Source organism: Pleurodeles waltl, chromosome 11 (genome assembly GCF_031143425.1).
Source record: "Pleurodeles waltl isolate 20211129_DDA chromosome 11, aPleWal1.hap1.20221129, whole genome shotgun sequence".
Taxonomy (NCBI): domain Eukaryota; kingdom Metazoa; phylum Chordata; class Amphibia; order Caudata; family Salamandridae; genus Pleurodeles; species Pleurodeles waltl.
Genome location: NC_090450.1, coordinates 820,232,280 through 820,258,023, shown reverse-complemented (window position 1 = coordinate 820,258,023; position 25,744 = coordinate 820,232,280). Strand labels below are relative to the sequence as shown.

The 25,744-nt window shown below is 43.3% G+C and overlaps 1 protein-coding gene across 1 annotated transcript in view; it reads left to right on the top strand.

The window, feature by feature from the left end:
- Positions 1 to 6,448: 6,448 nt before the first annotated feature.
- The window catches only part of GAL3ST1 (galactose-3-O-sulfotransferase 1), a 293,301-nt gene continuing 274,005 nt past the window's right edge, over positions 6,449 to 25,744 (top strand). The window contains exon 1 of the mRNA XM_069214641.1: positions 6,449 to 6,664. The gene's annotated coding sequence lies outside the window, so the exon portion shown is untranslated. The remainder of the gene's footprint in view (positions 6,665 to 25,744) is intronic.

The window sequence follows — 25,744 nt, the reverse complement described above, 5'->3', positions numbered from 1 at the left end:
TCGAGGTTTGGACAAATGGGACGCCACCTGCTATCCATACCAATACTCCTCCAGCAAAAGTTGAGTATTTTGTGCCTATAATCTGACCACCCCATTTCCCGCGTATCTCCTGTAGGTCAGACTCCAGTAAATGTGTTTCTTGTAGAATGGCGATGTGTACTCCCTGTCGTCTGAGGCGTGCATATACCTGAGATCTTTTGCTTGGTGCACCCAGTCCCCTCACATTCCACGTGACTATTTCATATTGATGTGTAATGAGACTTGCATTTTTGGCCATGTAGCGTTATATGGTGTACCTGTATGTGTCACGCTCCAGGTTACGCTATCCGTTCGGGTCCCCACTATCCCCACCAGGTGTATAATTAAGGCTAACAGCTGCAGCAATATTTCCTGTGCTCTGATTTGACCTATAGTACACAACTTAACTGTCTCCCCTCCTCCTCCTGCCTCAACTAATTCCCTCACACACCTATGAATTCGTAATAAACTACACAACACACTACTACTTAAGAAAACCTGTATCCATGATGCACAACCCCTGTTACTGCGCAGCAGGTTTAACAGTCCAGGAAAAACAAAACAGCCAGTAGGCATTTTGCCCATGATGGGTAGAGCGAAAAAACAGACCTTTGACACTAGATCACACTGCCACCACTGCCAGTGCTTGGAAGCCCAGTCGCTTCTCTCTGTAATGGGCGGGGGTGCTCTTTGGGTGCCACCTTGACCTAGGCGCACAGCTCTGCTGTCTCAATCTATTACATGGGCAGACCCATCAGTGAGTGACAAGGTAATGTGAGATACACCTATCAACTAGGTTTGGATTAGGTGTTGGGCCCTTAAAATGGGTATGTCTTTCTAACTCAGGACCCTACAGTGTTCATGTTCCACGGCTCTCCACCAGGGAGAGGCCAACCAGAATCAGCAGGGGACAAAGTACAGCCCGTGCCATGGGCAATAGTGTGCAAAGCCAGAGGTAATAGGACTCACGGTGGACCAAGCAGGTCTCTTTCAATCTAACTACCACACAGGCAGTGCTTAATTTGTAAATAAAAACGTGCCGGGGCCCAAAGCTCTCCTCTAAAACAGGGGGCTGCTGCCATTAAATGTGCGAGCAAAGGACACTAAAACAGGGTAATTCAATAGCCATCTCTGGCCTCTTTAATCCATTTATAACCACTCCCTGCCCCTTCAGCTCACCCTTGTAGCTTTCTGCTTTCTCCCTTTTTCGTGTTTCTCTTCCTCTGTCTTTCCCATTAGTGTCTTTTGCTCGCTGAAAATGCCTGATACAGAAAACTAAGTGCCGGCCCTCAAAAATAGGTGCTGGTGCCCCACACCAGCAATCACGGCTTCAAATTAAGCACTGCACACAGGCCAGCTGAGTGCTTGACCGCCACCAAAATGGTATTGTGAATGAAAAGCAAAAAAATATAAACTGTGTGGCAGGGAGAGAGTGCTAGCTAGGAGACAGATCGCTCATAGCCATGTGCAGGGCAATGTGTCCATTTGCCTACCTGCTCCTCAGTTATCATTCTGGTAGGACAGGTACATTTTCTTATGCAGGAGATTGTCACAAGACTTCTGGCAAGTGCTCTACAATGATTTTGTATAGTGCTCACCAAAAGAGTACTATGCTCCATTGTGTGATAGAGGTTCATCCCAAAGAGCCAATTTCTTTACATGGAATGCTGCCAACCCAATGATCAGGCCATGACAATGTTTACAGTTGGTGGCAGCTGATGATAGCAATCAGTTAGTATGATTCGAACATTTTGACCTGATCCTCACAGTCTGACTGCTTCTCCCTGGTAGGTCTGTGAAGTATGTCATGACTGGGCCCCTAGTTACCCCTGATTATCTTTCATTCAAGATGAGGTAACCCTGAGCTTGCTGTCCAGGCACTGCATGTAGGCCCTAAAGTTGTTGAGTACTCCCTATCTTTTAGTGATAGTCAGTGGTCCTATCTCCCTTTCCCATTACATATCATCCCTGTACTGCTCATCAAGTTCCTTAATCAGTGTTGCCTCTAGTGACACAGGGTGTAGATGCTCACTCTGGCTCACACAACCTTGAGCTGCCTACCCTACAACCCTATCAGGTTTCCAAGGTTCATGCGTGATGCGCTGTTCCAGTCCTGTTTTTTCCTTTAAATTCTGGGACGTGGGTCTCAGAATTTTTTTTTTTATAACAATTGCACTGGAGCAGCTCCTCACTCATGGACCTGATACTTGGCAGCTACGTACCTGTTTACTGTTTTGCTCCCCTATAGCAAGGTGACAAAAGACCAGCTATAAGCTCCGTTCAGGAGGGCAGCGGTGCCCCAATCCCAAGAGGGATCCGGACCATATGGCAACGCACTGGGGTGGTGAGTGAAAGGAGAAACTTCCTTAAAAAAGCGTTGTTAAGGACACGGATGTTTCCCACACCAGCATAACCACGCTTACCTGAACAATGCATGGCTTTTTCTGTGCCTTAACCACGCATGTGCTGAACTACGCATATGTGTGGTTAAGGCACAGAAAAAGCCATGCGGTGTTCGGGAGAGGATGCAGTGAGGTAAGTGGGGCTAGGGCAGGGGTGCTTTAAGGGATTGGCATGGGTGGGGGGGGTCGGTCAGGCTATTATTTTTTAAAGGTGGGGAGTTTGGGTATTGTTTTAGGGATTAGAGTGTGGGGTCGGGTTAATTCTTTTTTTTTTAGGGGCTTGGGTGGGGGCTTTTGGGTATTTCTTTCATTTAGGGCTTAGGGTGGGGGGCGGGGTAGTTTATTTTTAAAGAGGTTGGCAAAGGTTTAAGGAAGGGCAGGAGGAGGGAGGAGAGAAGAGGTTGAAGGATCAGGAGAGGAAGCAGGGAGGTAAGTGGGGTTGGTGTGTAGTTTTTAGCTGTGGGGTGGATTTAGGGCTTAGGGTGGATGGTGGTGTCAGGGTTCTTTAGTTTTAAGGGTAAGGGGTGAGGATTGGGGGGTGAATATTTGTGTTTTTTTAGGGCTCAGGGTGGGTGGGGGCTTAGGGGTATTTTAGTTTTAATGGGTGGGGCAAGGGGGGGCCAGCATGTTTTTTTTTTTAGGGCTGAAGGTGGGTGGGTTTAGGGCTCAGGGGTAGTTTACTTTTTAGGGGAGGTGTGGGGGTTCGGGTAGGTTTTTTTTATGGCTCAGGCAGGGTGGGGGGTCGGCTAGCTTACTTTTTGGGTGAGGTAGGGGTTGGGGTCGTTTTTTTTTTAGGGCTGGCGGGGTTGTCGGGGTAGTTTAGTTTTTAGGGGTGGGGATTTTTTTTTTTAGGGCTCAGGGGGTGTTGGTCGGGGTAGTTTACTTTTTAGGGGTCTGGGTAGGTTTTTTTTAGGGGTGGGGTCGGGGTAGTTTTTTTTTTAGGGCTCAGGGTGGGTGGGGTTTGTCAGGGTAGTTTAGTTTTATGGGGCAGGGGTGGGGGTTGTTTATTTTTTAGGATTCAGGGCGGGTGGGGAGTCAGGGTACTTTAGTTTACAGGGGCGGGTGGGGTGTTCAGATAGTATTTTTTTAAGGGAGGGTAGGGGGGTTAGGGTAGGTTAGGTATGAGGGGTGGGGGTAGTTTTGGGACTCAGGGCGGGTGGGAGTTGCATGACAGAACCATGCATGCCGTTTTACATGGGATTCCACACATACCATTACTAGGCATGCTTTTACAACAAAATTTGTTGTAAAGGCATGCGTGGTAAAGGCAGGCGAGGAAACGGCGCAGTCGTGGTTCCAACTACTTTGTTAAGGCATGTGTTGTTCCGGCACGCGTGATTCCATCATACAACCAAGTGAATCGTACTTTTCCCTGAATGAATGGCCTTGCTGCGTGGCCCGCCTAATCTGGATTGCTTTGGCTCAATTTCCTATGGTTATACTCTTACCAGTTCCCTTCCTTACCCGCACTACCCAGTTGCGAATAGGAGTCGGAACAACGCATGCTGCAACCACGCATGCCTAAACAATGCGGTCGGAACAACGACCGCATTGTTACCACGAATGCCTTTACCACGAATGCTTTAACAACGATTTTTCGTTTTAAAGGCATTCCTGGTAAAGGCATGCATGAATGGCATGTGTGGTTCCAGCATGCCATTCCCCCCAGGCCAACCCCCCCCACCCCTAACACAATCGTACGCCAACCCCCCACCCCAACCCCTAAAAACAATTCTACCACTATCCCAATACCTACCCATAAAACTTAAACTACCGACCCCTCACCCCCACCCCTAAAGCTACCACGACCCTCCACCCCCTAAAACCTAAACTACCCGACCCACCCACCCAAGCCCTTACCCCCATCCCTACCTCTAAAACTACCCCTCCCCCCACCCCTCCGCTAAAAACTAAAAAAACCCGACCCTCCCACCCCACCCCCAAAACCTAAACTAGCCCGACCCCCCACCCCTAAAACTACTGCTACCCCCACCCCCTAAAACCTAAACTACCCTGAACCCCCACCTGCCCCTAAAAACTAAAAGTACCCCGACCCCCCACCCCAGCCCCTAAACAAAAAATACCCTGACCCCCCTCCTCCGCCCCTAAACCTAAACCACCCTGAACCCCAACCCCCAAAAACTAAAAATGCACGACCCCCCACCACCAAAACTAAAAATGCTCCGCCCCCCGCCCCTAAACCTAAATCACCCCGCCCCCCACCCCAAAAACTAAAAATACCCCAACCCCCGCCCCTAAAACTAAAAATGCCCCGGCCGCCCCACCCCTGCCCCTAAACCTAAACCACCCGACCCCCACCCCAAAACTAAAAATACCCTGACCCACCGCCCCTAAAACTAGTTGTTCCGCTTTCGTTGTCCATGACTTCGTTGTTCAGGAGTCATGGTTGGGGATGTTTCCCCCCAGTTGCAGATGTCCACCCCCCCCCACACACACACGCACACATATGGAGATGACCCCTTTTGCCCCCTTGTTGTGTCACGGACATTTTTGACTAAAGACTCAAGCTGTTAACAAGAGCAGCCATTATTTGATCAGGGATTTGTGTTAGGTGGTGGCACTAATGTACTAATACTAGGTATAGAGGAGGTCAGTGCTAGCTCACTCCACACTCATGTATCACATGTTCCATGGACTTAGATATATGTGTCACGTCCTTGGTGCCAGTCACCATCACTATGTTTAGCACCTGAGACAGTGTTAGGTGGAACACAGGGAAACTGAAAAAGGTGCACCACTCTGGTTTCCTGGTTTTGTTCCACTATTTTGACCCCAGGGAAACCTTGTGGTATTCTATACCTCTACCCTGAAGTACGTGGTCCTTCTGATACTCTTACCCAGGTGTCCCTGGGGAGCTCGTATCAGGACTGGTCTGGAAAAGAAACTCAGCCCTTGACAATAATGTTCAACGCAGCCTTAAGCTTCAAGAGAACATGACTAGAATGATGCTAATAGGGAATGGCTGGGTCCTGGCAGCCTATTGTGATCTTCAAATGGATCCTAAACGATTGCCGCAAGACCGTAACCCATGCCCTGGTCACCAGAAGACTCGACTATGGCAACGCCTTATATGCCGACACCACCCAGAACCTGGAGAAACTACAGCATATCCAAAACTCCTCCGCCAGACTCATCCTTGACGTCCTTCGCCTACCTCACGGCAAAGAGCTGGAATACCTTGCCTCTTCACCTCAGTCAGTCACCACCGTTGCCTCAATTCAGGAAGGACCTTAAGACCTGGCTCTTCGACTGAAGCACAGAGGACCGACCCCCCTCCACCACAGCGACTTGAGAAACTTACAGATGAGGAGTGCGCTCCACTAACCCTGGTTGTTGTTGCAAGCAGACCTCCTAGACCACTGCCTATGGGGAAAATGCCAGCGGGTCACAATACGCTGTCTCTGTGGTATTTAATGTGTCCCTTTGTACTTGGGATACTCCGTCTCTGAGTTATTCTGCTCAAGTACTACTATGCTTCTACCATACTCTGTCTCTTAAACCTAAGTCATGAATACGCTGCCCGAGGCGTAAGTATTCTACCCTCTGGTGTCCCTGTGGTCCTCTGTACTCTGTAACCTCCCTCCCCCGGGGTATTCTTCCATAGTCAGCGTTGTCTCTTTGGTACTCTTCTGCATCGGCCTGGCCCGGGGCAGCCCGCAGAGCCTCCCATGAGAGGGCCTTTGTTGGCGCAGATGGAGACAAGCGGCCGCTTGTTGTGGGCGGCAGTGAATGGGCTCCCTGTACGGAGCACCGGCTCAGCCCGGAGGGAGAGTGGTGGGGCTCAGGCAGCCTCGGAGCAGGGAGTGAGCGACGAAGGGACTAGCAGGTGATCGTCGAGGTCCGGAGTTGTACTTAAGCGCTGAAGGGAAGGAGGGGTGTGCAGGTTGTCGCTGAGGTGGAGCGCTGACCTGTGGAGGGGTCAGAGAGAGGTTGGCCAGGTGAACGTGGTGCCGCGCTAACCGCGGGAGCGAGGGAGGGAGGGAGGGAGCAGGTTACCCAAGTAACTCACCTGAGGCGAGGGAGGGTGATCCGGGGACGCGTCACGTGACCGCGGGACAGGACTACAGGGCAGCGCAGCTCCTCAAGCGGGCATTGAGGCACTCCCTAAAGAGCAGTCCACGTGCAGCACCCCGGGAGGAGAGGACAGCATGTGAGCAGGTACCGGCACAGCACCAGACGGAAGCTGCAGCACTGAGACAAGACGAGTGTATATCAATGATAAGGTAAGACGTCACGGCACAGCGCCCATGGCAAGAAGGTCTTAGAGAGAATGAAAGCGAGAGCGCTACGAAGCAGGTGAACAGTTAAGGGGCCCACGGGAACTCCTCAAATGGCGAGACAGTGAGATGTAATATGCCACACAGGAACGCTAAGGGGTGAATAGAGTGCCATTGCGGCGGGCGGGAGATATTGATAGTAAACGTGCCAAACTATATAATAACGTGTTTTTATATTGCGCCAAAAACCTCACTACTGTCGCTAATACAGAATTCAGTGGTGCTGTGGGAGAATTTGAGGGTACTGTTTCTGAACACATACCGTGTGAGTCCCCACTCTGTGAGTGACACACACAAGATGAGAGTGCCGCATGTGGTGCTTGTGCCACACACAAGGTGCGAGTACTAGCCACAGGAAGAGGTAGGGTGCCATGCGCAGACTGAGGCTTCACACACAGGTTGTGAGTGAAGGTGAAAATGCGGAGAGTACCACACACTGGGTGAGCCTCTCATGTACAGGTGAGAGAGATCATCACGTTTTGCATGGAACGCTGGGCAACGCTTCTGTAGAATTGTCCAGAAGTTGGTTGGTTAGGTTGCTGTCCTAATGAAAATTCAGTTATTTCCCCATCCAAGAGGCATACAATCGATACTTTGCTTTTCCCATGAATTACCTTCTCATGCGGAAGAATGAGGAGGTAATTTACAAAGTGGAGATACTTCTCGTGTGGCGCATAGTGTGGCTACATACAAGCTAACTCTGCCTACCATGCGATGGGCAGAATAAGTATTGCTATCTTGAATGCCCAGGTCAACACATATCTACAAAGAATGGCCGCCATCTTGTTTGTGTAGAGTGGAGCCCTTTTTGCCTTGGCCTTAGCAATGGGACAAATACTACTCGAGTGAGGAACCTGGCCATGAATTTTAACATTCTAATGACACGTACCTTTTATTGTTAACACACAACAAACGTTCCCTCACAGCCAAGAAGCACTATTTTTCACTCCATAACCCAATTACTTGAGAAATTCGTCTATTGTGGGTGGATTTCTAACTCCTGGTGTTCCACTGTTGAAAAACTCAGGGCGTTTGCTAAAAAAGCCCAGGACGGCCTCACAAACACCGTGGTGTCATGCTTCGTCATCGGCCGTCCACACTAGCCAAAGGAGGGGTATCCAGATAAAAATCCCTTACGCCAATTCTATTTGTTTAATTTGAATGATTACTGTTTGAAAATATGTTTTATGCATTTAAGAAGTGGAGGGTTATATTACGATACAATAAAGGCAGATGGGAAAGATTGGTTCATAAACTATGGGCCTAATTTACAAGGGCATTGCACCACCGAAACGTCACTTTTCTGACATTCTGGTGGCGCAGTGCCCTGCTCCATATTTACAAAGCGACGTTAGGCCACTTTTTGTGCACTTTTTGTACACTTTGTGTGAAAGGGGTGTGCAGTGGGTTTTGCTGTGGGCGTTCCACCGCAATAACCAATTGCATTTTGACGCTGCCCCAGATTTACAGGAAATCGGAAATCTGAGGCAGTGGCATTAGAGTGGTGCAACGAGGAGAAATACTTTTATTTCTCCTCGTTTTTGCTTTTTCTATGTTTGATGCATTCTGCTGCACGCATGGAAAGGGCAAAACACCATTAATGATTGTTTATGTGCAGGAAGGGACACCTTCCTGCATATAAACAATCATTCCCTGCAAAGCAGGCACGGTTGCACTATGGTGTAATGGTGTCTTCTTTGGCGGTGGGTAGCTAATTTTAGCTCCAGCACTAGGGAAAACACAGGGGTGCGCTGTATTGTAGTAAATACGGCGCATCCCTGCAATTCTGAAATGACGCAGCATGGCGCTGCCAAATTTGCCGCAGCTCTGCGTTCCACCACTTCTTTGTAAATGAGGCCTATGTCTTTGCCCTCTTGTTCACAGTAGTTGTTGGACTTAGATCATGTTTATTGATCTGATGAATTCTTTTAACCTATTCAAAGAGGTGTCTTCAGTCTAAGCTTATGAAGAATAGCTTACCGAATGTGCACTCAGCTTTGTGTTATCTTCTCCAGCTGTCACTGATTACTATAGATTGCATACATTTAACTTTTTCAGATTTATAGTTGTGTTTCATGGCGTTTAACTATTAGAGTTTTAATGATTAACTTTAATTGATATGACTTTATGGTTTTGAAGGAGTGTAGATCTTTTTGGAAGGCCATCATCAAAACAAAGATTGATTTAACTTTATGATTAGAAATGTAATGTATAGAAGAAATAAAGAATAGTCCCGATTCTATTTTCTATCGATATTTTACAACTCCACACACAAGGCACAGTACTTTTCGTTGTGAAGTGCAATATTAAGACATTGAAATAGTGCTTGCATAGGTCAGTGTAGCTTCTCTTCCATAAGGATATTCGGATCATTGCAGGACAACCCTCTTGAAATGTTACAAGAAAAGAAAGCGGCTGAAACTGGAGAGGATCAAGGAAACCTGAACTTTCCCCTTGGCCAAGGTCTGAGGAGTTTTACATGGAATATATACATATATATACACATTCACTACTGCCTTAAACATACACACACACACACATACATGCATATCTTCCCCCTCATGCCCCCACCCAATTGAGGCTGTTTTACTGCCTCCTTCGCTCTTATGGTGTTTTCACTCTGGATCCTACTCTGCTCCTGGTTCTTGCCTGCTCCTTGCACCACCGCTCTGCCTCACACATTCTTTAATGTCAGAAACCCACACGAACAGTGTGATTGATAATGTGAGGCCTGCAACATGACCAATCACCATGCAGCAGAAACTGTGACTATGATGACAGGGTCTTGCCATGTAAGAGTGCAGAGGCCACATGGTCCTTGCCTGTGTTGCAAGCCCCATTCTGCCACTTGCATTATGAGTCTGAGTGCAGGCCCTATCCTTGGCTGCCTAACATTTGAGACAAAGGTGTGTAGCACTCTACTAGATGCAAGAGGGCCTTCATTAATGCCCCATCTGTCTCCCTAGTTTACCAGTCCTTAAGAAAACAGAAACTATGCATTTATGATGGGATGCTCAATCCATCACATACACATTACTTTTCACTTTTGTTGTAATTCTTAATGTCAGGTGCTAACCTGTGCTGCCTTCTGCATTGTGCAGGAGTGGTACCTCACAACTTCTTGCTCTCATTGCTCCACTTTAAATCTATTATGGGTGGCCCACCACTGGTGTCAAGACCTCGCAAGGCTTCCGCCATGACAGCTACTGATGAACTACAGCCAGTACATGAGTGCCTTCACTGCGGGCATTAGGCCTAAATAACAGCATCACTTACTTGTTGCCATAAAGTGCTGGGACCATGATGCACCTTCCATAGGGAAGTACCGCACCACAGGTTTCTATTGGCTGTTAGTGTAGGTGTTTAAACTGCTTTAGATCTCTGATACTCATTTCCAAAAGACAGGCACAGCTGTTGTTACTACATCATTGCTCTGTCATTGCTGTCTCATCACCCTGAAGATCTCTAGCTGCGTATTGGGAGCCACCACGATACAACATCTGGGTCAGTGATACTTGTGCTAAATCTGCCTGTTGTGCCTGTGTGTGTGTGAAGGTAGAGGGTGCTTTTTGGTGATGCTTGTCCTCTCTGCAGCCTTTGATACCTTGAATCACTCTGCCATTAAGTGAGCTGGCTATGGTGGCTTACACTAAGGCAAACACCTTTAGCTGGTTTTCATCTTTTTGTCACATAGTTCCCAGAGAATTTTTCTGAGACCTTATTTATCCATAGAGGTCTAATCCCATGGTTCTCCTGTGTCACTAACACTCTTCAATTGTATTGTATTGTAATAGTATTTATATAGTGCTTACTACCCCAGACGAGGCGTAAAAGTGCTTTTCGGCGAGTAGCACGTTACTCCGGAACCCAAAAGGAATTAGTGGTGGATTAGTATAGGGAAATATGAGTACAGTTTTAGTATTATTATGAGGTAATTTGAGCCGGGGATAGGTGACTTTGTTAGTTGGATTGACTGGAGTAATGGAGGGGTGGAGGAGTGAAGAATCCAGAAGTGTTAATTGGGAGTTTATAGTAATAGGATTTAGGCTTGGGATGAGTAAAGAGGGGATGGAGGAGGGAAGAGTCTGTGGAAAGGGTTAGGGAGATCATAGTAGCAGGAGGGGTTTTGGATGAGTTCAAGGTGAGATAAATGAGGGAGAATTTAGTAGGGTTGTTTGGGAGATCATGGTAGTAAACTGAAGTTTGGGTGAGTTAGATGTGGAAGAGGAGGGAATAGCTTAGGCAGGGTTATTTAGGAGATGAAAGTAGTAGAATGGATTTGAGATGAGTCAGAGTGGGAATGGAGGATAGATTGATAGAGACATGACATATGGTGATGGGTAGACAAACTAAAGCTTACAAGAGAGTAAAAATATATATTTTTTTATAATTTATATATATATATATACACACACACACACACATTTTTTATCATTATTTTTATTTAATTTATTTATTCTTTATTATTAATATATATATATATTTTTAGATTTATTTATAATTTGAATTTTATTTATAAATCTTTTTTTATTTTTTATTTTTCTCTAGTACAGTAGGACTAGAGTAATAAATAAATAGATATGTAAGTACATTGTAAGTGAATTTATGTCCAAGGAATATAATAATGGATATAATATGAGAAGAAAAGTAGTATTGTATATACACAGACTTTCAATATTTGTAATATTTGAAGTCAATTAATAAGTGTACTTTTCTAACATTTATTTATCTTTACTCAATTTTTGGATAGCCAAATACCAATGATAATAAACATTTGATCAGTGTGATATAAAATGAAAGAAGGGATTCATAAGTATCTAATATAACAACTTATCTAGAAGCTATGCAATGACCTATGAACATGTTAAGCATAGAATAACATACACCTATATATATATATATATATATATATATATATATATATATATATATATATATATATATATATATATATATTCTTCAAACAAAGCGTGCTCTCAGTTACGGGCTCCAAACGGCCATTAAGGGGTGGTGCGGTGAAACCGGCAGAGCACTCCGGTTAATCTTCATTAACACCAAAAACGTCTACAAAAACCGCACACTCAGGAGATCAAAGCAAAAGGTGTTTAATTCACATACAACACGTTTTGGCTGATCCAATGAACACAGCATTAAATACCCAACGATCATGGTCATAGAAACAGGACTGAGTTTTTCTTTCTCTTATGAATACAAGTATAAATATAAACAAAATTTATAAACAAAAAAAGGACTTAAACAAAGGAGTTTAAGGACTGATTAAATAGAGAATACAAAATAAATATATATATCCATGTATAAATATCCATCTCATTGATAGTAAATTGATCTGCTATATTAGCAAGGGACACTCATATTCCAATAGATAGTAAAAATATAAATATATATTAATATGAGTATAAATACAGCTATAAATATAGGTATGGCTCATAAATACATACAATACGAAGATGTTTATAAAACTAAACTAATTTTTCTTCAATATTACTAAAGCCAATATCAACATTTCTAAATATCATTCCCTTATATATGAGACAATAAAATTCAGATATCATATAAATATATTGTTTTAAAATTTTATCCTTCAAATCAATATACTCCAATCGCTAAATAATACCAATATTATACTTGTTAGAAAAAATATATAAACATTCTTCATATTGAATCATTACACAATTATAAGGAATGAACTCATCACTATTTCTATATAACCAGTACCCATCACCACATGAAGGAGCAAACAATAGTCAATTCAGGAATCAGGAACCCATCCGGACCCCACCATTCTGAAAAGACATAATCAAAAATAACTCAATTAAAATTAAAAATGGAAGATAATTAGAAAACCGCTACTCATCACAGTAAAATTGCCATAAAAAACGCTATGAGAAAGCTATAAGAAATATGATGCACCATCAACAGTTCCCTATATCGAAACAAATTCATCTTATTAATCATTATGTAAATGGGTATTCAACTCTTCCCCAATATTCAATCCTCTAGGTGTCTTGGTTTCCAAGTCAACAATATATCAGGATTCCTTTTTACGTAAGGTCAACTCTCTGTTACCACCTCTGTGATGTAATGGCACATGTTCAATCCCAAAATATGACAACAAAGTAACATCAGAATTATGATTGTCCTGAAAATGTCTAGCTACAGGATAATGAGGATCCTTAGTTGTAATAGCACGCATATGTTCAAGAATACGTTTTTTCACTGCATGTTTTGTACTTCCCACGTACCAAAGATGACACGGACATTCCAATACATAAACAGTGAATGGAGTACTGCACGTCAGAAACTGTTTGATTTGTCTATTCATTCCTGGCTTACTAGTCGGGTACTCTTTCCTTGCCACACTATTACGACATGCTTTACAGTGGGCACATGGAAAGAATCCCTGTAAATTATGTTCTTTTAATTGAGAGGTAAGAGTGACATCATTTGATCTCAACCTATCATGAAGATTGCGCCCTCTTCTATAAGTAATCAGGGGCCACTTCTGAATCTCTTTACCGATAATAGGATCACACTTCAAAATATTCCAATGTTTAGAGATAATCTTTTTGATCTGTGTAGTGTCCTCATTGTAGGTTAGGATCAATCTGATATCCTCATTGCTCTCATTTTCCACTTTAGCAGTATTATCAAAAATAGTCTGGATTCTTTCTACTTTCTTGATTTTTTCTGTAGCCTTTTTAATTACCCTATCCGGGTAACCCCTTTGTTTGAACCTCATACTCATATCTTTCTGTTCACGTTCAAAAGCATCATCAGTATTGCTAATTCTTTTAGCCCTTAACAGTTCACCATAAGGGATACTCCATTTAAGTTTGTCAGGATGTCCGCTAGTAGCGTGCAGTAAGCTGTTTCCTGCAGTAGTTTTTCGAAAAAGTTCAGTATGGATCATTTTATCCTTAATCTTAATTCTAGTGTCCAAAAAATCAATCGATAAACGACTAATATTGTATGTCAGTCTGATATTACAATCATTTTCGTTAAGTTTCTCAATGAACCGTATAGCCTCATTCTCAGATCCTTTCCAAATTATAAAAAGGTCATCGATATACCTCAACCACAGTGTAGCCTGATTGATTTCTGGGTATTTTTCTTCATCTTTAAAAATCTCTTCTTCCCATAAACCCAGAAACAAACAGGCAAAACTGGGAGCGAAGCAAGTTCCCATAGCGGTCCCAAGGACCTGTTTATAGAGCTTGCCATCGAATAGAAAGATATTGTTAGTTAGGCAAAATTTTATCATCTCAATGAGCATGTCAGTATGTGCCAGATATCTTAAAGACCTTGTATGCAAAAAGTGTTTACATGCATGTATACCTTTCTCATGATCAATGATGGTATACAGGGAATTGACGTCTAACGAGATAAGCAAAAAAATCATCTTCCCAAATAATACCTTCTAATTTGCCTAAGAAATCTTTAGTATCTCGAACATATGAGGGTAGACTCATAACGAATTCCCTCAGAAAGAAGTCCACATATTTTGACACATTTTCCAATACATTCCTACATGAGGAAACAATTGGTCTCCCCGGAGGATTGTCTCTATCTTTGTGGATTTTAGGGAGAATATATAGTATGGGTAACTTGGGAAAGTCCTTTTTCAGGAAACAATATTCTTCCCATAAAAGCAGTCCTTTGTCCTTCCACTCTGATAAACGATGACAGATTCCCGTAATGCTGTTCGTATATACATCTTTAGTTACAATCCTGTATAATTGAGTATTGCTCAGCTGTCGCATAACTTCATCAATATATCTTTGTCTTTTCCAAAGTACTATATTCCCTCCCTTATCAGCAGGGCAAATAATAGTATCACAATCCTCCACTAGTGATCTAATAGTTTCACTTTGTCTATATGTCATGTTGTTATTACATCTGGGCTTGAACCATGTTCGATGTCGAAAATGTGTCAAACTTTGAACTGCCATATCGTGAAAGTGTCAATATTATCGTGATTCATGTTTGGAAAAAATGTTGACTTAGGTTTAAAACCAGACGGGGCTGCAAGATCATATACAATACCCAAACCATCTAAAGTCTGATATAAATCTTTCCCATCAAACTTTACCTGTGGATCTTGTTCTAATTCATGAAAGGTTACCAAAGTGTCAACATCGACAATGGATAAAACATGTTCACCACTCTCATGAGTTATAGGAGATTCTAAGCAATTTCCGATATTTCCCTTCAATTTAAACCACTTTTTTAGTTTCAATTTCCTTATAAATGTAAACAGATCAGTACGAGTTTCAGCATAATTAAATCGTGCAGTAGGACAGAAAGAGAGACCTAGACATAATGTTGTTTTATCTTCCTCTGTTAGCTGATGATCTGATAGATTAATAATAGTCTTATTCACCGTTTCATTATCCATTACATCGGAGCATTGGAGCCTCTTGTTGTTTTTCCCACTTGCTCCGAACTTGGATCTCTTCTTATTACGGTTTCTAGATCTTTCTCTCCTCTTTTGACTCCGGCTCGTCTTCCTCTTTGGCCCATTCATCTGCCTCTGTAACTCTGTCCCTCTCCTTTCTGTTTGTACGTTACTTGCCTGCCACGTCGCAGCAGGCGATATTCGTCTAAAAAAGTAGCCGGCTTATTGATAATTTCAACACTAGAAATCTCACTATCAGTTGAACTTAGAGAGTCAATCTCTCTCGCACTTTCCAGCTCACTTTCAGAGGTTGAGGGCTGGCCCATCGGTATAGAATAATTTAATGCTGGTTTGTAAAAGTGATCGTATTTCCTGTTAAATGTTAAGATCCTTCCGCTTTCATAATCACCTATGTCCCTGTAGGAAGTTGGCTCTGTATGCACTATTTCAAAGTAAGGAATAGTTTGCACAGAGTCCAAGGGTTCCCCTTAGAGGTAAGATAGTGGCAAAAAGAGATAATACTAATGCTCTATTTTGTGGTAGTGTGGTCGAGCAGTAGGCTTATCAAAGGAGTAGTGTTAAGCATTTGTTGTACATACACAAGCAATAAATGAGGAACACACACTCAAAGACAACTCCAGGCCAATAGGTTTTTGTATAGAAAAATATATTTTCTTAGTTTATTTTAAGAACCACAGGTTCAAGATTTACATGTAATACTTCAAATGAAAGGTATTGCAGGTAGGTACTTTAGGAACTTTGAATTAGCAAAATAGCATATATACTTTTCACATAAATCACATATAGCTATTTTAAAACTAGACACTTGTTGCAATTTTCAACAGTTCCTAGGGGGAGTAAGAGTTTGTTAGTTTTTGCAGGTAAGTAAACCACCTACGGGGTTCAAGTTTGGGTCCAAGGTAGCCCACCGTTGGGGGTTCAGAGCAACCCCAAAGTTACCACACCAGCAGCTCAGGTCCGGTCAGGTGCAGAGGTCAAAGTGGTGCCCAAAACGCATAGGCTTCAATGGAGAAGGGGGTGCCCCGGTTCCAGTCTGCCAGCAGGTAAGTACCCGCGTCTTCGGAGGGCAGACCAGGGGGGTTTTGTAGGGCACTGGGGGGGACACAAGTTAGCACAGAAAGTACACCCTCAGCAGCACAGGGGCTGCCGGGTGCAGTGTGCAAACACGCATCGGGTTTTCAATAGGAGACCAAGGGGTCTCTTCAGCGATGCAGGCAGGCAAGCGTGGGGCTCCTCGGGGTAGCCGCCACCTGGGTAAGGGAGAGGGCCTCCTGGGGGTCACTCCTGCACTGGAGTTCGGATCCTTCAGGTCCTGGGGGCTGCGGGTGCAGAGTCTTTACCAGGCATCGGGATCTGAGGAGCAGGCAGTCGCGGTCAGGGGGAGCCTCGGGATTCCCTCTGCAGGCGTCGCTGTGGCGGCTCAGGGGGGGCAACTCTGGCTACTCACGGTCTCGCAGTTGCCAGGGAGTCCTCCCTGAAGTGATTGTTCTCCACAAGTCGAGCCGGGGGCGTTGGGTGCAGAGTGTCAAGTCTCACGCTTCCGGCGGGAAACGCAAGTTGTTTCAAAGTTGCTGCTTTGTTTCAAAGTTGCAGTCTTTGGTGAACAGGGCCGCTGTCCTCGGGAGTTCTTGGTCCTTCTAGAGCAGGGCAGTCCTCTGAGGATTCAGAGGTTGCTGGTCCCTGGGGAAAGCGTCGCTGGAGCAGTGTCTTTAGAAGTGGGGAGACAGGCCGGTAGAGCTGGGGCCAAAGCAGTTGGTGTCTCCGTCTTCTCTGCAGGGTTTTTCAGCTTAGCAGTCCTCTTCTTCTTAGGTTGCAGGAATCTGAGTTCCTAGGTTCTGGGGAGCCCTTAAATACTAAATTTAAGGGTGTGTTTAGGTCTGGGGGGTTAGTAGCCAATGGCTACTAGCCCTGAGGGTGGTTACACCCTCTTTGTGCCTCCTCCCGAGCGGAGGGGGGCACATTCCTATCCCTATTGGGGGAATCCTCCATCTCCAAGATGGAGGATTTCTAAAAGTCAGAGTCACCTCAGCTCAGGACACCTTAGGGGCTGTCCTGACTGGCCAGTGACTCCTCCTTGTTTTTCTCATTATCTCCTCCGGCCTTGCCGCCAAAAGTGGGGCCGTGGCCGGAGGGGGCGGGCAACTCCACTAGCTGGAGTGCCCTGTGGTGCTGTAACAAAGGGGGTGAGCCTTTGAGGCTCACCGCCAGGTGTTACAGTTCCTGCAGGGGGAGGTGTGAAGCACCTCCCCCAGTACAGGCTTTCTTACTAGCCACAGAGTGACAAAGGCACTCTCCCCATGTGGCCAGCAACATGTTTGGTGTGTGGCAGGCTGATAGAACTAGTCAGCCTACACGGATAGTCGGTTTAGGTTTCAGGGGGCACCTCTAAGGTGCCCTCTGGGGTGTATGTTACAATAAAATGTACACTGGCATCAGTGTGCATTTATTGTGCTGAGAAGTTTGATACCAAACTTCACAGTTTTCAGTGTAGCCATTATGGTGCTGTGGAGTTCGTGCATGACAGACTCCCAGACCATATACTCTTATGGCTACCCTGCACTTACAATGTCCAAGGTTTTGCTTAGACACTGTAGGGGCGCAGTGCTCATGCAGTTGTGCCCTCACCTATGGTATAGTGCACCCTGCCTTAGGGCTGTAAGGCCTGCTAGAGGGGTGACTTATCTATACTGCATAGGCAGTGTGAGGTTGGCATGGCACCCTGAGGGGAGTGCCATGTCGACTTACTCGTTTTGTCCTCACTAGCACACACAAGCTGGCAAGCAGTGTGTCTGTGCTGAGTGAGGGGTTCCAGGGTGGCATAAGATATGCTGCAGCCCTTAGAGACCTTCCCTGGTATCAGGGCCCTTGGTACCAGGGGTACCAGTTACAAGGGATTTACCTGGATGCCAGGGTGTGCCAATTGTGAAAACAAAAGTACAGGTTAGGGAAAGAACACTGGTGCTGGGGCCTGGTTAGCAGGCCTCAGCACACTTTCAAATCAAAACTTAGCATCAGCAAAGGCATAAAGTCAGGGTGTAACCATGCCAAGGAGGCATTTCCTTACACTCCCTATGAAGTTTTTGTTGTTTTTTAATCTTTATTTCATCTACGTATTTTTTTAGCTTTATCTTCATTGTATCAAGGAAACTAGAGATGGTTTCTTTCTCAGGCCTAGAAGCAAACTCCTCTTTTATTTTCTTAATATCCGCTAATAGGACCTCCCTATCACGCAATGCATATTTAACCAGAATTTCAAGCATGTGTTTGGAACTGGTTGCCGAATTCTCCGCCCATTCTTTCAACATCTCAGGATTGGGTGACTCATATGCTGGTGTAATAAAGATTCTCAATCCTCTCAGGACCATATCTTGATCAATGTAATTCTGTAAGGAAGTAGCTTCCCACGATTTGGATATTTCCTGCTTACACATTTTTTATAATTTATATAGTAGTATGTTCAAATCATTATTGTGACCTGCATCAATCTCTAACAGTTTTCCTCTTATCGTAGTCATAGCAAACAGTACCTGAGCAGCCATTTTTCTCTGATTGTCAATGTCATCATCCATAGTGACTAGTAAGCCAGGAATGAATAGACAAATCAAACAGTTTCTGACGTGCAGTACTCCATTCACTGTTTATGTATTGGAATGTCCGTGTCATCTCTGGTACGTGGGAAGTACAAAACATGCTGTGAAAAAACGTATTCTTGAACATATGCGTGCTATTACAACTAAGGATCCTCATTATCCTGTAGCTAGACATTTTCAGGACAATCATAATTCTGATGTTACTTTGTTGTCATATTTTGGGATTGAACATGTGCCATTACATCACAGAGGTGATAACAGAGAGTTGACCTTAAGTAAAAAGGAATCCTGATATATTGTTGACTTGGAAACCAAGACATCGAGAGGATTGAATATTGGGGAAGAGTTGAATACTCATTTATATAATGAATAAAACGATGAATCTGTTTCGATATAGGGAACTGTTGATGGAGCATCATATATATTATATCTTTCTCATAGCGTTTTTTATGGCAATTTTACTGTGATGAGTAGCGGTTTTCTAATTATCTTCCATTTTTAATTTTAATTGAGTTATTTTTGATTATGTCTTTTCAGAATGGTTGGGTCCGGATGGGTTCCTGATTCCTGAATTGACTATTGTTTGCTCCTTCATGTGGTGATGAGTACTGGTTATATAGAAATAGTGATGAGTTCATTCCTTATAATTGTGTAATGATTCAATATGAAGAATGTTTATATATTTTTTCTAACAAGTATAATATTGGTATTATTTAGTGATTGGAGGATATTGATTTGAAGGAGAAAATTTTAAAACAATATATTTATATGATATGTGAATTTTATTGTCTCATATATAAGGGAATGATATTTAGAAATTTTGATATTGGCTTTAGTAATATTGAAGAAAAATTAGTTTATTTTTATAAACATCTTCGTATTGTATGTATTTATGAGCCGTACCTATATTTATAGCTGTATTTATACTCATATTAATATATATTTATATTTTTACTATCTATTGGAATATGAGTGTCCTTTGCTAATATAGCAGATCAATTTACTATCAATGAGATGGATATTTATACATGGATATATATATTTATTTTGTATTCTCTATTTAATCAGTCCTTAAACTCCTTTGTTTAAATCCTTTTTTGTTTATAAATTTTGTTTATATTTATACTTGTATTTATAAAAGAAAGAAAAACTCAGTCCTGTTTATATGACCATGATCGTTGGGTATTTAATGCTGTGTTCATTGGATGAATTATACATGTGATCAAGGCTGCTTGTCAGCCAAAATGCGTTGTGTGTGAATTAAACACCTTTTGCTTTGATTTCCTGAGTGTGCAGTTTTTGTAGACGTTTTTGGTGTTAATATATATATATATATATACACACACACACATACGCACATGAATACACACACATATACACACATATATGTACATACATATATATATTTAAACCGTGAGTAAATATACATCAGTTAAACAGATTTAAAGAGTATGTGCGTAGTTTATTGGTATGCCATAGTAGCAATACATATTTTCTAAAGAACTATATATAACTAGAATATACACATAATCAGATAAAAAATATTTATCAACACAGGCATATGCAGTCCATAGCTATTTGAATATGGGGGTTATTTATACTTATTTATCCAAAGAGGTCTAATCCCATGGTTCTCCTGTGCCACTAACACTCTTCAATGCTTATGTGGTAGTGTGGTTTAATATATTTAAAAACACTTTTGTCGGAGTACAGTCTTATATAATTATACCCAACTCTACGATGAATTCCCCAATGATTCCAGGTTATTATCTGAGATAGTGTTGGGTCAAGCAGATGTCAGGATGCAAAATACTCATTTTCAGCTCAATAGCAATAAGCTCAAGGTAATTGTATTTGGCATTGGTGAATGAAATAGTTTGACTGCACTTCTACTTCCCAGTGCAGCCTGCTACCTTTTGACTAGGTTCATCCTATAGAAATATCACATACATACATACATACATTCAAAGTTGTTATAGTAAAATGTACACATTGCATTTAAAGTAAAGTATCGAGGTTTCCTGGTCAATGCCCACAGGACACCAAACTTCCAGAATGGAGTATGATAGGGAGTTACTACCATCAATTGACCAAACTAAAGCCCATCCTCCCAATTGTCTCGCTTGTTCACAAAGCTTTGGTAGGAGGTGGAAGCCGTAAACCTGAGATTATAGAATTGCAACCGCTTCTACATTGATCTTCTCCTGCCTCACACTCAGTGGTACAAATGATTAACAGACTCTGTAAAAGAGACCTTGTCTCACAGGCAAGAGCTTGCTGCATCGGCTAGCTAAGCAAGACGGCAGCCACCTTGAAATAGGACTCATCTCTTTAAATATGTTTATATTCTGGGTCCTCCATCTCTGGCTAAAAGAATTTCACTGTACTCTCCTAGGCATAATGTCAGGAGTGAAGAAAAGCTACCACTTTTGATTCCTCGTTTTTAAGATCCAATACAGGTGCAGCACAGCTCCTTCTCATGATCCATGGTGTGGAACCCCTTACCACTGGGCATCAGGCTGTTTCATTCTTTAGGAAAACACTTGAAACTCTTAAGACATTCTGGCTAGCCCTAGCTAAGAGACCTATTGCGTGATTTAATTGAATTAATTCATTAATTATTTCAATCAACAGTGGAAGTCTGAGTGTGTGTCAGACATCTTGGGCCTGTGTGAGTAAAGGTCACTTAGGCTCCCTTTAACAAGTATTGCTGCTGTCTTGCAAACACAGGAACTAGAAACTACTGCAAACTCACTGAATTGCCAAGTACCTTCTCGTGAGGCTTTGTGGTAGTGGATTTGAAAAGTGAAGGATTACTCCAGTAGGGTGATATGGGGTAAAACGTCTAATTCAGGCATTATAGTATCTCTTACAATAAAATAATCTGAAAGCTGTGTAACTGTTTTCAAAATGACATGACGTTTATTATCATTAAGTTACTATGCTCAGTGACTTTAATACATTTTGTGGCATTAATAATTCTTGTTCTTCCAGTGCACATCAATGTTATTCTGTACCTCCTCTGTACTCATATATCAGAGAGTAGTAGGGTTAACGCTACACATTTATATGTCCCAGTTTGATGCCTGATTCAGTTGCCCCTTACATGGCTGTACAGAAGCCACTTACAGGGTGATGCTGTTGACCATCTGTGGTTGTCAGTGGCGGTTTCAGTGTGATGCAAGACTTCTTTGGGCAGCAGCGGCGAGTAGAGCCACTTGGAACTTAGCGCTCGGGGTTGCCTCTCAGCAGGAATGTATTCATCATGGGGAAGTGAGTGATGGACATCCAGACCTCACTGAAGCATCAACTGCACTGGAAGAAAAGGTTTACTACATTGTCATTTGAAAAGGGGGTGCATGGTAAAGCGTGGTGTAGGAACGTGGGCCTCGCACACACATCACACACAGAAAGGCAACAGTACTTATTACTCACCACAGACAAGACAAAACCGTACCTGCCCAGATGTGAATGAGTATATGCCTAATGCATTGGGTCAGCTCCATGAGTGTGTGCTTAAATGAATAAATGTCTCTATCTTAGGCATGTGAGGAAGTGTCAAGGCTATCAGTCGTGGCTCGCTAAGTTTACAGGGGGCACGCGCGGGGGTGCCAATGGGGGGAGAATTTTAATAAACGTAATAAAAAAAAAAAAAACTTACCTCCGCTCCACTCCGCATCTCCCACGCTGCCGATCCTCAGTCTTGCAGTGCAGGCACAGGCTCCCACCCTGCCCTGTGGCCAATCCTGACACTGCTCAGAGAAGCGTCAGGATTGGCTGGGAACGCCCTGGCTGGGTGCTCTGAGGCAGTCTGGGAGCCTGTGTTTGCTTTCATCAGCCCGGCATCACAGTGCTGGGCTGGAGGGAGCACATTGTGCATGTGTGTTTGGCCGGCCCGAGACAGCCAGCCAAACACACATGCGGTCTGAGAGGTGCACTCCCCTCGGTGCTCGTCACCCCTTGGCCCTGCCCCTTTCACAATGAAGGGATAATAAACATAGTTTAGTATCCCTTCGTTGTGAAAGCTTTGCAGCTCCTGCTGCTGGTGGGGAGGGGAGGGGGAGGGAGACGCTCCTCCGCCATGGCAGAGGAGCCGCCACTGAAGGCTATGCGTAGAGCAATGAGCGTTGTTGTTGTGGTTGGAGGTTGGTTTGCAGTGTGTGTGTATATTGTACATTGATGTAATGCATTCGGAGATAAGCATAACATTTTTCCTGCGGCCATGGTCTTCCAGGTTTTAGTAAAAGTGAGCAAGAACACAGACACCATGCTAATATGAACTGTGTATATTTCATTTGCTCTATCGGCATTTATCGAACAGCCAACCAAAGAGCAAGAGCTTCTCCTTCAATATTTCATCAAACCAGTGCTCCAACTCTGCATTGGCAGTCTCGATCTTGCAGTGTCTGTGTGACATGTTAAACAGGTCTATCAACTTCATCAGTGTTTCACATACTGTTCTGTTCATGCATTCCAAGTGTAGTCGATTTTCATGCCTACTGACATCTCTCTCCTTTGTTTTCGCTTTAGTGTTATTTGAACAACCACTATTGACTGTGATAGGATGTTTGTTCTAATGGATTTGTAGTAACTGTTTCATTTAGCTCATTGCTATGATGTGCTTATAGTTACCATATTGGCATTTGTCTATGCTAAAACTAAATAAAGGTATATCTAAAAAAATAGGTTTATCAACTGTAAAAACAAAGTGACTGTGTGAGGAGAGGTGGGGCCGTGGAGTGGGTGGGGTGGCACTTCTGCCTCTCCTCCACCCTCCAAAAAAAGAAACAAAAGCTTTCTCAGTCTGCCACGGATTACCTGGGGTGTTTTCACAACCCTTAATGGACATTGGCTGCTCAGGCAAGGGTCTCCAGCTCAACTTCTCTTCCACAATGTGGTATTTGCTCATCACTGGGTGACCGTGAACAGGGTACTGACATTGTATAATACACAGTGGCAACGTGAGTTGGCTGTTCTGTACTTTGTATTTTTTTTTTGGACAAATTAAACACTGCATACAGAGCTCCCAACCAAGCTTGCAACTGGGCTGGCCATGGTAGACTTCAAAATGTTGTTTGGTGAAAGAGCCCTTCCCTGGTCCTATATGAGGACAGAGATTCCCATTCTCTCAATATAGATGGCTGCTTGGGTTTTCAGTGGTAAAAAGTGAACCATAAGAGTGATAGCCCTGAGATCTTTCAGCACTCATTGACCTTATGACAATTGGATAACGCTCCTTATAGTTTGATTGTCCTGGTTCTCTTCCTTGCTGAGTGTAGGTAAGAGATCAGATAGGCTGTCACGTCCATATCATACTCTCTGCTTCAAATCACAAAGTCACTAAATCAGAAATATCAATAAGCATTTTTAAGCTGCCTGGACAGGCAATTTACTGTCATATTGCATAATAATAAGAAGAAGGGGGAGGAGAGGCAGTAGAAACTGCTATGTTGTGGCGGATCCTGTTCTTAAGGTAGGTGAGAAAATACTATGTCCCATGAATGGAATGAACAAGATAAATGTAGAAAGATTGCACAGTTTAGGAAAACAAGTGATGTTGTCCAGAAATCTTGTGAGAAAACGGACAAGGTTGACCCACTAGAAAAGCACATTGCAGTATTAAACTAATCTATGGCAGAATTGAATAGAATCAGACAACAAGGATCACCACATCTTTCCTTTTTCCCAACATGAGCCCTGAGACTTTGGCAAAATAAAAGGAATTACTCTCCTCTCTGTCATAAGAGATAAACACCTCTCTCCGTTTTCCACACATTAGGTGCCCAGCCCCTTGCGGGTATCCATCCCTCCGGCCCACATGGCTAACCTGGAGTTGCGCACCCTACACCCCACAGGCCTACACAACAATGTCATGTAACTATATAAAGGGTATCATTTTAAGTAAGGCAAAACTACTGGCTTTGTCAAAGGGTCAGAACACCAAAACATAAAAAAGCAGCAGGCCTAGTGGCTTTATCAAGGGGTCAGCACATCAACATATATAAAGCAAATCTATTGGCTTTGTCAAAAAGTCACCAATAACTATAATCAAATGTACATTTTATAAATTCAGACATTACAATTTTTAATAATAGTGATTGTGGCAAAATATTTTCAATAAAAGAACATCGAACATGTCTAGGTTTTCTGGAAAAACTTTCAGGTCAGAAAATGCAGCTATAGATCCTACCACAAGGGGTCCCTGCACTCCACCTGAAGACTATACAGCACCAGCTTGGAGTGCTTTAAAAAAACTACGGTAAGTTTTCCTGGGGTCATGGATTTAATGCCCATGGAGACTTACACAGTTTTTTCTCTAATGTTGCTTGAAGGATGCTCCATTCCCTGCAGCCCTCCAGAGCATTAAAAAATGCTTAGTGGTGCCCTTGCCTCTTCTAGGGATACCACCAGGATCCAAAAATATAACTTAAAAGCCCTCACTGGGCATTATAGGGAGCTGCTTGCTTGCAGCAGTGAAAAATGTACTTCTTTAAAAAAATAACAAATATTGGTGTCCTTGTCCCACCCGGTACACCTGCACTTTGTAATAACTTTGGGCCACAGGGACAGCCCTAAGGCCACTACGGCTTCTCATAGTTTCCCAGCCAGCATCCATGCCGTAGGCCAGTGGGAGGCAGACATTATTTTAAATTGGGTGCTCCATATTTGATGTGTTTACAAGGGACTTAACTGTGTGCCAGGGCTGTGCCAATTGTGGAAACAAAGGTACAGTTTTGGGGAAAGAAGACTGGTGCTGGGGCCTGGTTAGCAGGGTCCCAGCACACTTCCAATCAAAGCTGGCATCAACGCGAGGCAAAAAGTCGGGGGTGACCATGCCAACAGTGGCATTTTCCTACACACTAGTTTTGAACATTTTATGAAGGTTCGTCAAACAGCACGAAAGTAATTGGCAAAAGAAAAAATGCTTTCCAATGGTAGAAGGTCATAACTATAACTACCAGCCTATATGTAGTATATTTACATATGTTTATTTAACAT